A 12,531-nucleotide genomic window follows, 5' to 3' on the forward strand; every position below is an offset into this window, starting at 1 on the left:
AAGAAGAAGAAGAAGAAGAAGAAGAAGAAGAAGAAGAAGAAGAAGAAGAAGAAGAAGAAGAAGAAGAAGAAGAAGAAGAAGAAGAAGAAGAAGAAGAAGAAGAAGAAGAAGAAGAAGAAGAAGACGACGACGACGACAACGACGCGGATGACGATGATGATGCAGGGCCCTCGAGCACGCAGCTGGCCCGTCGTGTCTCGTGCATTATGCCATCGTGTAATGCCTATCTCATCCAAGGCCAGTTGTACTACAGTCCTCGCTATATACACCGCGTATATTGCAACGGAAAATAAATCGTTGCGCAACCGCTCTCGCGGCCGAGGCGATAGAGCGCGAGGGTGCTATACTCGCACGGAGCGCGGTGGCATAAAATTATTGCCTCGTTTATTCCAGGCAATGATCTCATTGCCGGCCACAGTGATATCGGGACGTCGATCGCCGATGCCTGAGCGGAATTCACGGCGTTTTTAAGGGAAATTATCGCGGAGGCCCCGTTCCACCGGCTTTCGGATTTACGTATCGCGATCAGTCCCGCGGAGAGATCATTCAGCTCCGATAAACCTGTAATTTCTTCGCTCGACGGTCTCGGCCGGCCCGCCTAGCAGCTTGTCCCACTTCCAGCCAGGAAGGTGTTCGCGTAAACAACGTGCTGGAGAAAACGAACAACGCGTTAATCGCGAGTCGAACCGTTTTCGCGCTTGTCCGCGCTGGCCAACTTGATTTCCACCGTGTTACGACCACCTCCTGCGAGGTCAACGAATTTCGCGATACAGATATGCGATCGAACGATAGGATCCGAAACAGAAATTGAAATTCAGCCAGTGATATCGTGATATTGGGTTTCGTATGGGTAGATATTGGCTTTATGAAGGAAAAAATGATTAGTGGAATTCTGTGTTAAAATTGAACGCTCTCACGATTTACTTTGCAGCAGAGCGACGATCGCTCCTAGCTGCCCTTCTCCATGACGTATACCGATAGAAGGACACTTATGAAGGATAGGAATAAACGCGGTGAAATAGCGACGTGAGTGATAATATACATATATATGTCTCTAACACTGTCTCGTGTAATAGGTAATGGAAACAAGGAGTGCAATTTATGGACAAACGATTTTTGGATTGCCAAACGTTGAACACTCGGAAATACGTACGCCTTCTAAGCACTCTAACTGGTCGTATACTGTCACTTATCATCTAGCTTGATCGAAGAGATAGCGTCACATCTAAGCCGTTCAGCTTGTCATCGGTTACGAAAGCGTCGAGTATTTTTAATAACGTGTTCAACAATATACTGGGGATAATAGGTATGAATACGTAATTCCAGACACGAATTTTATATACTTTATCTTGGCAATTAAATTGATATCAATTGATATCAGTATGTGAATGTTTGGAAAATTTGTCTCCTTTAAATGACAGTATTGCTTTCTTACATTGGTAAGTGGATGATGCAATTACTCAATTCGACCCAGCAGTCATTGTTTGCAGTTGTGGAAATCTTAGGAAATCTTCTTAGGAAATCCAGTCGTTCGCTTGCCTACATTAATATTACGTTTCGCATAAGTGCATACCTATGCCATATGTTCGTGATATTTATTAGTATCATAAACGTATAAAATTCGCAGTCGAGGGATCGTCGACTAAATATCTCCAGCTCCTAATTCTGCTACGGAGAAGATTCTGGCCTCGCCATTCCCGATCTACACGGTCTATTTCATCGCGTGTCAGGGCCACGACGAAACGGATCGGGTGTCGTCGATGCCCGCTCGAAAACTTATAAAAAGCTCGTTAAGTCGCGAGGCGTGTACGCGACGCCTCCCGCGGGGAACCTCCTGGGCCCTCGTCGCGGACCCGGGACCCTTAAATTCGGAGTCACGTATACGTATAAACGGGAGAACGGAGGAGGAACCAGTGAGAGTTGGGTATAAATACACCGCGAACGGGTCCCTTCTCGGGGCAGAGGCCTAGCAATAAAAAGTCGAGGGGGCACGGACGAGTGAAATAAGAGGAAACAAAAGTATATCGGAGAACCGGCTCATCAGCTGGCCGGACTGGTCTGTTGTGTTGCCGTCTCTCTTCAACCATCGCGAAACCGGTCGCTTCTTCGTCCGTCATCGGGAGATTGTTACTGGCCTGAATTTTATTCGAAATACGGCCGAGCAACTCCGCGGTTCGTCGACGTATCGATTTTATGTGTGTTCGATGGGTCATCAGGAATAAAAAGTAACTGATTTTTATCGCGGAGCACATCTCGCGTCGTTGGACGAATACTTTCAATTGGGAAATCCATCCACCACGGATTATGAAGAATTTGTGGTCCCTTACTGAACCCGTTGCATACTTTTAACACATTGATGATCGTCAATTTTACACGGAAGCGACTTCATGTCACCGGCTATTATTTTGAATGCGAAATTAAAACAATCCAAATGAAATCCAATAAACTTTATTTATATTTTAGAGGAAATATTAAACGAAATGTTTGACATGACTAAACACGACGAACAAAGCTTTTGCGATATTCTACACCGTCCTGGGTTTCGTAAATTAAAATAGATAATGCCAGTCCAAACACGAGTGTTAAAAGGACATCCAATGAATTGAACAAATAAGGGAATTTTTGTAGTAACGCGTAACGTGATACTGAGTGAGGTATCAAGCGCACATCAAGTTTTATATGAACTCTGTACTGAAACAGTAAGATAACGGAGTCTGAATATGAAGTATAAAACGCCAAACGATAAAATCTCCTAGGAAGAATACAATCTTCCAAAGTCTGGTATCGGGACGGTGTCCCGTAAGACCTGAAACTATCGCCACCGCAGAGGAGGATCAGCGATCCTTCCAGGACGTCGGGCACATAAAAAGACGCGTTTTCAGCACAATGGACTGATCCCGAACGAGGCATTATGTTGCAACCGGAGTGGAACACCCTGTATTAGAGACAGCGGCCTTAGTGGCTTGATCGAGGCTTCCGTGGCGATGCACGGCTTCTTCCTTTATACAGTCCTTTCCTTCACCGGCTCCTCGGCAGCCTTAGGGCAGCCAGAGCCTGGCTCTTTCGCTCTTCAACGTCTCCACGGCCTTCCTCCGTTTCACTCTCTCGGTGTAGCTCCGTCCTTCTCCGACTCCTCTTCCACACCAGGGTTTTTTCTCTTGCCAAACTGTTCCTCTCTCTCTCTTTCTCTCCGATACCCCGCCATCCCTCCACGGCGATCCTGCGTCTCGTTTCCTCCGGGGCGTAGAGTCCTCCTCTGGTCGCTGTCCTCTGCTCTCCTTTTCCCCGCGTTAGTAGGAAAGCCAAGTGGTCCTTTTGCTCGACGCTGGCGCGCGCGGCCGGGAGGCATATAATTTTCTCGGTGTTTTTATTGCGGGGTAACTTGTCTTCAGGTGAGCCGGTCGAGGTGGAGGTGGCAGAGGCCGCGAAGGTAGAGTACTACAGGCACAGCTAACGCGCAGTAGCTTTGCCCTCCTCCCCCTCGGCCGTCCTCGTCCTCATCCTCCTCCTTCTTGCATTTCCCTCCACCTTTTCTCTCCGCCTTTCTCTCCGCGACTCGTCTCGCTCTTGCTCGCTCTTATCAACCGTGGCCACCGTCTCTCTTCCTCGCCCTCGCTTTGTTCCTCTTTGCAGCGTTCGTTTCGTCCTCCTCCTCCCTCCTCCGCGGTGGTAGCCACCTCGCCCCGAGCGTCCCTCGAGCTGCAGCTACGGCAGCAGCGCCAGCACCGGCAGCATCCTTCGAAGCGCAAGGATTTTGACCCTCGTTTCGTGTTGCTTGCGTTTCGCCGTAACTTTACTGACTTTGTTTTTCGCCTCCGGGACGCTGAACGAGGAAGCAGGAGGGCGGAGAGAAGGAGCCCGGATAAACCGCGGACGCGGCCCTCCGTGTCTCGATACGCCGTCCTCCTTTCCATCCAGCAGCCCGTTCGCGGACCGAGCCAGTTACGAATTCGACCACCTCCTTCTATTTCTGGCGACCCTCCGTGCGCGGCCTCGAAAAAGCTTCGTAGGTCGTGATCCTGATCGTGGCAGAGCCCTCCGTTGCCTCCTCCGTTTTCTCGATCATCCGCGACATGACATACTCACTGTTTTTTTTTTCTTTTTTTTAAGAGTCTCACTTTTTTAATAATCTCTTTTCTTGGTCAATGCTTTACAGTCTACACGTATTGTATATTGCTCAGGAGTTGGCGAGGCATCTACGAATTGAAGGGAACAGAGACAAGGAAATTTCACCGTTCGGTCTGCCTTTCAGGCCCCTTTCTTTCGAACAGTCACATTGCATTACTCGTAGTCCACACAACGTTGTCGGTTAAATACAAAGTGTATCTTATATGTCTTTCAATTTTTCTTATATATATCTTCGCTGTCTTCGTTACGCGGTAGCATTGCAGATGTAACGAATTTGGTGCAGTAACGAAAATGCGTCCCTCGCCAATTCCTGAGCACCGAACTATACTCCTTTCGTTATTGCTTCCACTCTTCACCTCTGCGCGAAGAATTGATCCACCGTAAGCGCCCACTACCATTTAGAAGCAATCCAGCGATTATCTAATCGATCGAAGAACCCCGCCAGCGTCGGTCCCGTTTCCACGTTGGGTACAGTTGGATCAGCGAGCTCTAATCGTGGTAGCCTCTAATCGCAGGATTGAACTTCAGCTCCGTGATTTCGATTTCCGGCAATTATCACGTACCGTATCCGCCCCTGGGACGCAACCTGTACGAGATTCTTGCGATCCCAACACCCGGATTCGAGCGGGGTACACACGTTTATTCGTCGACCGGGGAACGTCTTAAATGGCGACGTGCCATAACGTCCGTCCGCGTAATTAGACGAGCAGAGCCGCGCACCTGTGCACTCCCATGACGTGTCCCCACTCGTGTAAGCACTGAACAATCGTTCCCCCTTGGGCGACGACCAGAGCAAAAAAATCTTCGATTCGATTTGTCAATACAGGATCTCGACGAAGATTAGTCACGCGCGGCGGTAATACCTTGCGAACACGGCCGATATCCGTCAGGTTGTGGATCTACGGCGCCCGCGATTAGCCGACCGATCGAAATCCTGGCGTCTTCGTGTCTGTCCTCGGGGATCTCCCCGGATTAACGATGGATCGTTCGAGCGTTGCCTCGGGACGGACGCGGAAGATTATTGGATGAGGACCTCGGAACGTCGAACGCGATATCGTCGAGATTTCATTGCTGGGAGGGAAAAACAAAAGCGGTTGGATTGCAAACGAGATCCAATTTGAAAAACGGCTGGTCAGATAAGACGCGAATCGCGCGACTGTGAGCGACGATCGTTGAGAGGGTTCTTGGTCTGGTTTCATTGACAAATAATAAATATTGTAGTTGTATTCGGAGTATGATTTCTGAGAAAATTGAAAATTGTATCGGTAGCGTTCTTGATTGTTCTATTAACACGTTCCATGTCACATGTACCGCTGGTGGTACACGTGAAAATTGATTATCAGGTTGAAAACATATATTTCATGACAAATGTAATTCTGTAAAATATATTTCCACGAAAAGAATGAAGCACAAGTGGTACACGATGCGATAACTGCTCTAAACAAGCTGACTACTTATGGATTGATGATATAATGAAATATCGTGGGATAATATATCGATCTACATCAAATGGTTTGATGTCGAAGTCGTGGAAAAACTGCTTGACACGGAACGTGTTAAGAACGATTCATATCTTTATTGTTCGATATGAATAATAATACGATCCGTGGATATTGTTGAGAGTCTACCAATTTAATTTACACAGTCCTATTCTCGCACGTGTCGTGCAACGATCTTCGTATCGCAGAGAAGTTTCAAGAAGACTAATTAAAAACTGGGACGCTTTGTTGTATCGCGTCTCTGCCGCACTTGTAGCTACTTAGACGCGGCGTGTTCGGGCGATTAAGACGAACTGTCCTGTGTTCCCACGAACGTGCTCTTCAAACCTGGCTGCGCTCTTGAAAGTACTCGTGCCAGACTTGACCGATTAGTCGCGACGCATCCAGAAACCATTTTTATCCAACTGCAACTGCCGATCGAGGACACGGTGGGATAAAGTCTGTTTAACGTGGCTCGGATATGTCGATTATTTGTGCTTGTGTAGCTGTTGAATTGCAAAAGGAATTCAATAATGATTTGACAGAGGAGTTCAGCTACCTATGCCTCATTTTCAAGGATAGTCAATTTCACGAACAGAAGACTCAAACGTGACGCTGGTAATGGCTCGAGCAGTCTGTGCAATCTAATCACGTACTAATAAATTACCGATAAATTGTAGACTGTTCGCCTGATTAATAGCGTCACGTCTAAGCCAGGATCTACTAGACAGCCTCGCCAAGTGCCTCGTCCTGATGAGCTCCAATAACTCCAGCTAGCAGATACGTAACTAAACACAATAACGTGGTACTCGGACCAAACAAATCACACAAAAATCCTTTAGGCTCTAAAGATCCTTTAGACTCTAAAAATCCTGAGATTCTAGCAAGGACCATTCACGATTAAATAGAGAAATTACGAGAGATTGATAGACAAGTAGATTCTATTTGGAGGGAGGGATACAGAGTACCGACGGAAAAGTTTCATTACGTCGATCAAGCTGGAAGTCCAGAATGTCCCGCGACATCCGACACAACCATAGCGCGGATGCCGCGTCTCCGTACGCAATAATCGAGCACGTGTGCACCGAGGCAGCCGACTGCAGAAGCATTCGCTGGATTCCAATTTCACGACAGGCGAAACCCCATTATATGTACGTCAGAGGCGGAGACGCGCGTCACGGTGCTCTCGGTCAGCGCTGGAAGTCCTGGTAGCGGAGTCGATCGATCGAACCCGCTCGCAGGAGGGATCCCGAACCTCCCGTCGATCCTTGTCCATCTCGCGCCCAACTAGCCGCCGTTTCGAGGCTTGTCTCTCAATTTCTCTCTCTCTCTCTCTCTTTCTCTCTCTCTCTGCCGTACGGTGGAGATCTCTGGTCAGTGACTGGTAGCGCGAGTAACGCGTCTACTCGCGTAGCATATTATTAGCAGCATCCCCGATTGGTCGATCGACCCTATAAGCTACCGTGCCACGTTGAGGTATCCCTCTAGGGGAGAGAGCCAGGGACAAAGGGGGAGATTAGTTAAATATATTTTGGATCGTGTTAATTTGAATCTGTTTGAATTGGAGGCTCTGTTAATCGATGCGTAGATCCCTTACAACTTGAAATTCTTCAACGGTTCAATTCATTTTGTATCTGCAACCCTTGGACGTTTCGGATCCTCTTCACAAAGGATCAGAAATCACTGACTTCGATTACCATAATACCCTTCGTTTCCCTTCGACTTAGCGAGCTCTGCTCGCGGATAGATAGACGTCCAGGCGTGGAGGGGATCGAGCATAAGAAAAGGGAACCGTTTAACGTGTTGGTGGCACGCAGGCTGGGCTCAGCTCACATGTCTCGTCTATGCACACGTGCAACCGCAACTCCGCGGACTCGCAGGGTTCGCGGGCACTCCGGGGAAAGTGGGGGCAAGGCAGAGGTTTATTGTTGATCGCTAATTATCCTACCCGGCAATTACATACAATTATCTGACACGCAGGCGCATCGGAGAGTCCCTGGTGGCGCGTTTCACGATATCGCGCGTGTACGTAGAGCGTGCTCTCGAGGCGTGTGTTGGTGGTGTGGTGAACGCTGCAATGGAGTAGGGAGAAGCGAAACCGGTGTACCCGACAGCGTGACGCTGACCGTAGAGGCTCTTTCTCCTTTTTCTCGCCTCTCCCTCTTCCTTGATCGCGAGGCTGCCCCGTGCTCCGATCTCGCTCTTGCGCTCCGCGCGGGATCTTTCGCTGCGAGCCTGTGTCCGCCGCTATCACCGCTCGATCTGCGCGCCTTTATCTCTCGGACGCGACGCTGGTACCACCGGTAGCGAGGGCTGTCGATCGAGAATGTTCGATCATCCGCTGATTCGCCGCGAGGGGCTCGATCTTTGCGATCTGGCTAGGACCGTCACCGTTTTCTTTTTCCATTTTTTGGGGAACTGGTCCCCTGGTAAACGAGACCGTGATCGATCATCCGCGAGGTAAACGTGTTTGCATAGAATCGGAGCTAGATCGTTGACGAGGCCTTTATTCGGGCCTGTGAGCCATTCGTGACCGTTTTCCCGATGCAACAGAAATTTTTGTGTATCATACTCTATTTCAGTTTGAAATTGTTGTGATGGGTCGCGTGGACCTCCTTTACCTTATGAACCTAGCTCTTGTCACTAAAAAGTTGGTAACCAATAAATTAGAGACTCAGGCTTCACTAAAATCAACATTTGGGTTGGTCGATGCTAGTACTTGGATTCTGGTAGCCGTTTCATTCGTTCTCCATCCACACACCCAACCTTTAAGCGTGCTGCAACGACCTTTGTTAGGGATTTCTATGTACGGCTTGGCGCAAGACGCTTTCTACCTTTTATTGCCTCACAGCTAAACATACTAGCGGTTTCATCCTATTCTCAATTTTCATGTTCTTTTCGCTCGCGCGTTCGTCTGGCGCGTCGTGGAAGCTTGCACAACAAAAGTAAATATTATTTCGAGCCCGAGAGTTACTTTAAATATCAATTATCCCGAGTCTAAGACGGTTCTATCCAGCTCTGCTTCTTGCTGGGCCGTTGCTTGTAGCCGGCAAAATTACACGCTAGCCTGTCGATACAGCATTGTTATGAATAATGTCACGCTACGATTACATTTATCAATGTGTCATTCGAGATGTGTAAAATGCTACGGACGGCTATTGTTGTCTACCAGACGATCGCTGACGGTTTTTCACAGTTGCCTTTCAGTTGTCAGTGCGAACGGACGTGTCGCATAATAAACCGGTTTTTATCAAAACAGATATTACATACTTCAATTAAACACGCCGCTATAGCAGAATGTTTATAGAAATGTACATTTCCGCACGAACTGACACGAATAACTCTTGCTCTTTCTCAGGAGTAAGTAACATTGTATATTTATCTTACTGTACTTGGATAATTTCAAATTGAAATTTCGAAGAAACTATATGAAAGTATTTAAATAATATTCAAAATAATAATAGTCAACATATACAATCATTTAAATAAGATTCGCTACTTAAATTAAATTTCCTCGTAAATATGGAAGAAATCACCCTCTTCGTCTCTCGTTTCGAATCACTTTCAAAACGGTTTCTTCCTCGTTTCGCGCGAAGCTCTATCGATCACGGGCCCGTCGTCGTCGATGACATTTTAACGAACGACGCGTACTTTACGTCGTTTGCTTCATTAGAATTCGCCCAGTCTCCCCTGGCGTATCCCGTCGCGTCTCTTTTACGCTGCTGTTCCCCGTCAAATGCATTAGAGCTTTTTGCCGCGCGCCTGGACGATGTCTAGGCATATCGATCAAAAGGTCGATTAGTTTTCCGTGTTTTTCAACGAGATCATTACGATCGACTGGGTTTCATCGTTCCGTGACGTATCGAGCCGCGCGTGACTGTGAGGCTAACGGTACAGCAACGTGCACGTGTGATTGCGACAACCGTGAACCTCGTGTCACGTACACGCGTCGCGCGTACGCTCTCCGATTGTCTTTCAACGAGGCTCCTTTCAAGGAAGCTCCGTCTTTATCCTCGACGCCTACCAGTGATCCTTCGTGGAACGATCGTGTGATCGAACGGTAAGGAAAAAAGCGGGGGTTCGAATCTGTCGATTTTCAGATAGAGATCTTTCCACGTCGAGACGATCGATTTGGTTCGAATCGAAGCATGTTACACTCGAAGTGAAAATAGGGAGAGTTTAAGTCGTCGTTCTGCTATCTGTAACACTAGGATCCATAGATTTGTAAAAATTAAGCACTCCATGTTTTTGCTACCATTTTTATTTTTGGTAACATTTACTAAAATAGGGAACGACTCCCAGGTTTGCTTGTCAATCACCACACAATCGATCGGTATTAATAACATATCACCAGACATGCAACGAACCATCAGGCTTCGACTTCTGGCGCGCATAAAAAGCAGCGCGAGCTGGAACGAGCGCATGAATAATCCAGTCCTGATTAAAGAGTGTACGTGTGCCGTATATAGACGTAGACAACGTAACAGAGTCGGAAGTTGGGCTTGGGAACCGCCGAACTACGTACGCGAATTGCCGATCGACGATGCTTTTATTTAAGTTACTAACGAGTTACTCTTCTTTAGTATTCGGAGCAAGGGCGAAGATACAATCCGCACCGAGGAAGCGGACAATTACGTGACGTGGGATATGACGTGATAGGTTTTTGTAATTGATACGTTCCTCGACTCGGACTTGACGACAAGCCTCGGCATGGGGAGACGCGACATGTGGTACCACTGTTGGACGTAGTCTCCGCGGCTGAATGCGTTCTGCTGAGTAAACAATATCGTCGAGTTGCGTGTGTCGTCGTTACGGTTGGTTACTCGACGCTGCTGGTGAAACCTCTCAACCCCTTGACGTACCCTGTTTTGTTGACTCTGTCATCAAAAGATTGTCAGTTTTTTGGGAGGAGCGACATTGTTACGTAGAGCTTAACGACGAGTTTCTTCATAATTTTTAGCGACGATAGATCCTTATCAGTGAATAAAGCTTTGCATAAGTGCGCACATTTTTTTCGTCTACATCATAAAATTCGCAGTTTATCGATAACACTTCTTAACGAGCATTTTTTAGTAAAAGTATGTACAATTTAAATTGACTGTGTGTAGATTTCAAAGCATCCTTACAAATCTCAAAATGATATGCATCAACCGTTTCAGATTTAAATTATTTTTCCTTCTCGTACTAATGTGATTTAATCTTTAGAGTGACTTGGACTAAAATTGGTGTTGCGACGGCTTGAAGATGCAGCGTGAAGGTGTTCCGTAACGATGTGAAGCTGCTTCTTCGAACGAGTGGAAGCGAGGTCCCGATGATCCGGTTGCCATTGACATTGTACAGATCGAATGTACCGATTTTCTTTTTCTACTATAAATAAAGCTTTAAATTCTTTTTCGTTTGTAAATCCTGAGTTATAAAATGAATTAATGAAAAAATAAAAGAAAAATCCTAATAGTGTAGTTTCCGAGGAAAACCGATCTTTCTTCGTGTACACAAATAAGGACATAGTATCGGTGATAGGGTTAAGGAGCAAGCTCTACACTTAGTTTCGTGTCTCCGAAGTTTCCAGAGTCTACTCCGAGAAAGTATCGAGAAGTCATCATTGCCCCACACTTTGGACGAGAGCGCAATCCCTCCACTCCGGTCGGAAAGTTATGAGTTGATCGCCGCTGACCCATATCAATAACAGTCAATTAACCCTCCGTTGAGCTCGAACGGGCGATACCAGCGCGAAACGATCTCGTGGAGCTACTCAAAGGTGTCTTTCCAACGGTTCAGACGAACGCGTTAATGCCATCAAACTCGGAACTCTGCCGATGGTTTCGAACTCCCGATTGCTTTACGACGTTCATTATCCTAATGCAACGTCCGGCGAAACAGGATTTCACGATATACCGGTAAACTCAGGGTCAACGTGCACACGGGGGATAATCCTCGGTGCAATCCACTTTGCCCGCCACAGCGGACAAGTGAGAAGGCCGTAGAGCGAAACAGGAGGTGCACGGTGCAATGAACAGAGAGTTCGGCGGGAGGAGCGTTGGAAATAAAGTACGCCGTGCGGAGGGAACGAGCGAGAAACCGGGTTGGAAAAGAAAAGAGAGACGGATAAAGTTCCATCGGAGCAGTTAGGTCTGTTGAGTGGTTCACGAGACGTTCAACGGAGGACTGTGCACGCAGTCTTCAGGATGGGGGCCGTGGACGGGCTCTCGATGGGGTTCAAGGTGACTTCGTGATCCTCTGGCCCGCGCGGCGTGCATTACCAGGCCTGGAGGACTGCTCTTCGAGTTCGTCCTGGACGCCCGCGACTCGACTATTCCCTTCGGGCAGTCTAATGCGGGGAACGGCCGTCCCTCCGCCGTTGCTCGCCTAGGGATACGAAGTCTTCGAGCTGAAACGTCCCTTTTTTCATCCACCAAATTGGCCCTCGCACTCTGCGATCTATAATTGCAGGAAGCAATTTGGACGGAGGATCTCGAACAGAGGAGACTCGAATTACTTGTTGACGCGGCGAGTTTTGAGCTCAATCGAAAAGTTGCACGAAATCTCCAATAGATATTAGGTCGCGTCAGAAGTTCGTGCTGCAGACTGTGGTAATATTAAATAAGAAAGAAATACAGAACTTTTACAGTGACGATATAATGACTTTGTTAGAAAGATGGGAAAATATTGTAAAACGACAGAGATTAACACTTAAGAGTATATTTTACATATTAATTTGAGTAGCAGAAGTACAAGTGGCACGAACTTGTAGGACGACCTAATGTAACAAATCTCTCTCCACTGAATTTCCTGCCGTGAAACGAGCGCAAACAGCTCTGGAGTCAGCTGATCGTGCCGCATTCGGGAGAAAATGGACCCCTCGAAGTGGAAATGGAAGAGGCTTGGCTTTCGAAAACACGGCGATGTCCCCTGCATCGCGAAATGG

At 47.4% G+C, this 12,531-nt stretch overlaps 1 protein-coding gene across 1 annotated transcript in view; it reads left to right on the forward strand.

Annotated features, from left to right (window-relative positions):
* LOC128887947 (uncharacterized) overlaps positions 1 to 12,531 on the forward strand; it is a 478,906-nt gene that overhangs the window by 322,643 nt on the left and 143,732 nt on the right. The window lies entirely within an intron of this gene.

The sequence above is a fragment of the Hylaeus anthracinus genome, unplaced genomic scaffold, assembly GCF_026225885.1.
Source record: "Hylaeus anthracinus isolate JK02 unplaced genomic scaffold, UHH_iyHylAnth1.0_haploid 11989, whole genome shotgun sequence".
NCBI classification, from domain to species: Eukaryota; Metazoa; Arthropoda; class Insecta; order Hymenoptera; family Colletidae; genus Hylaeus; species Hylaeus anthracinus.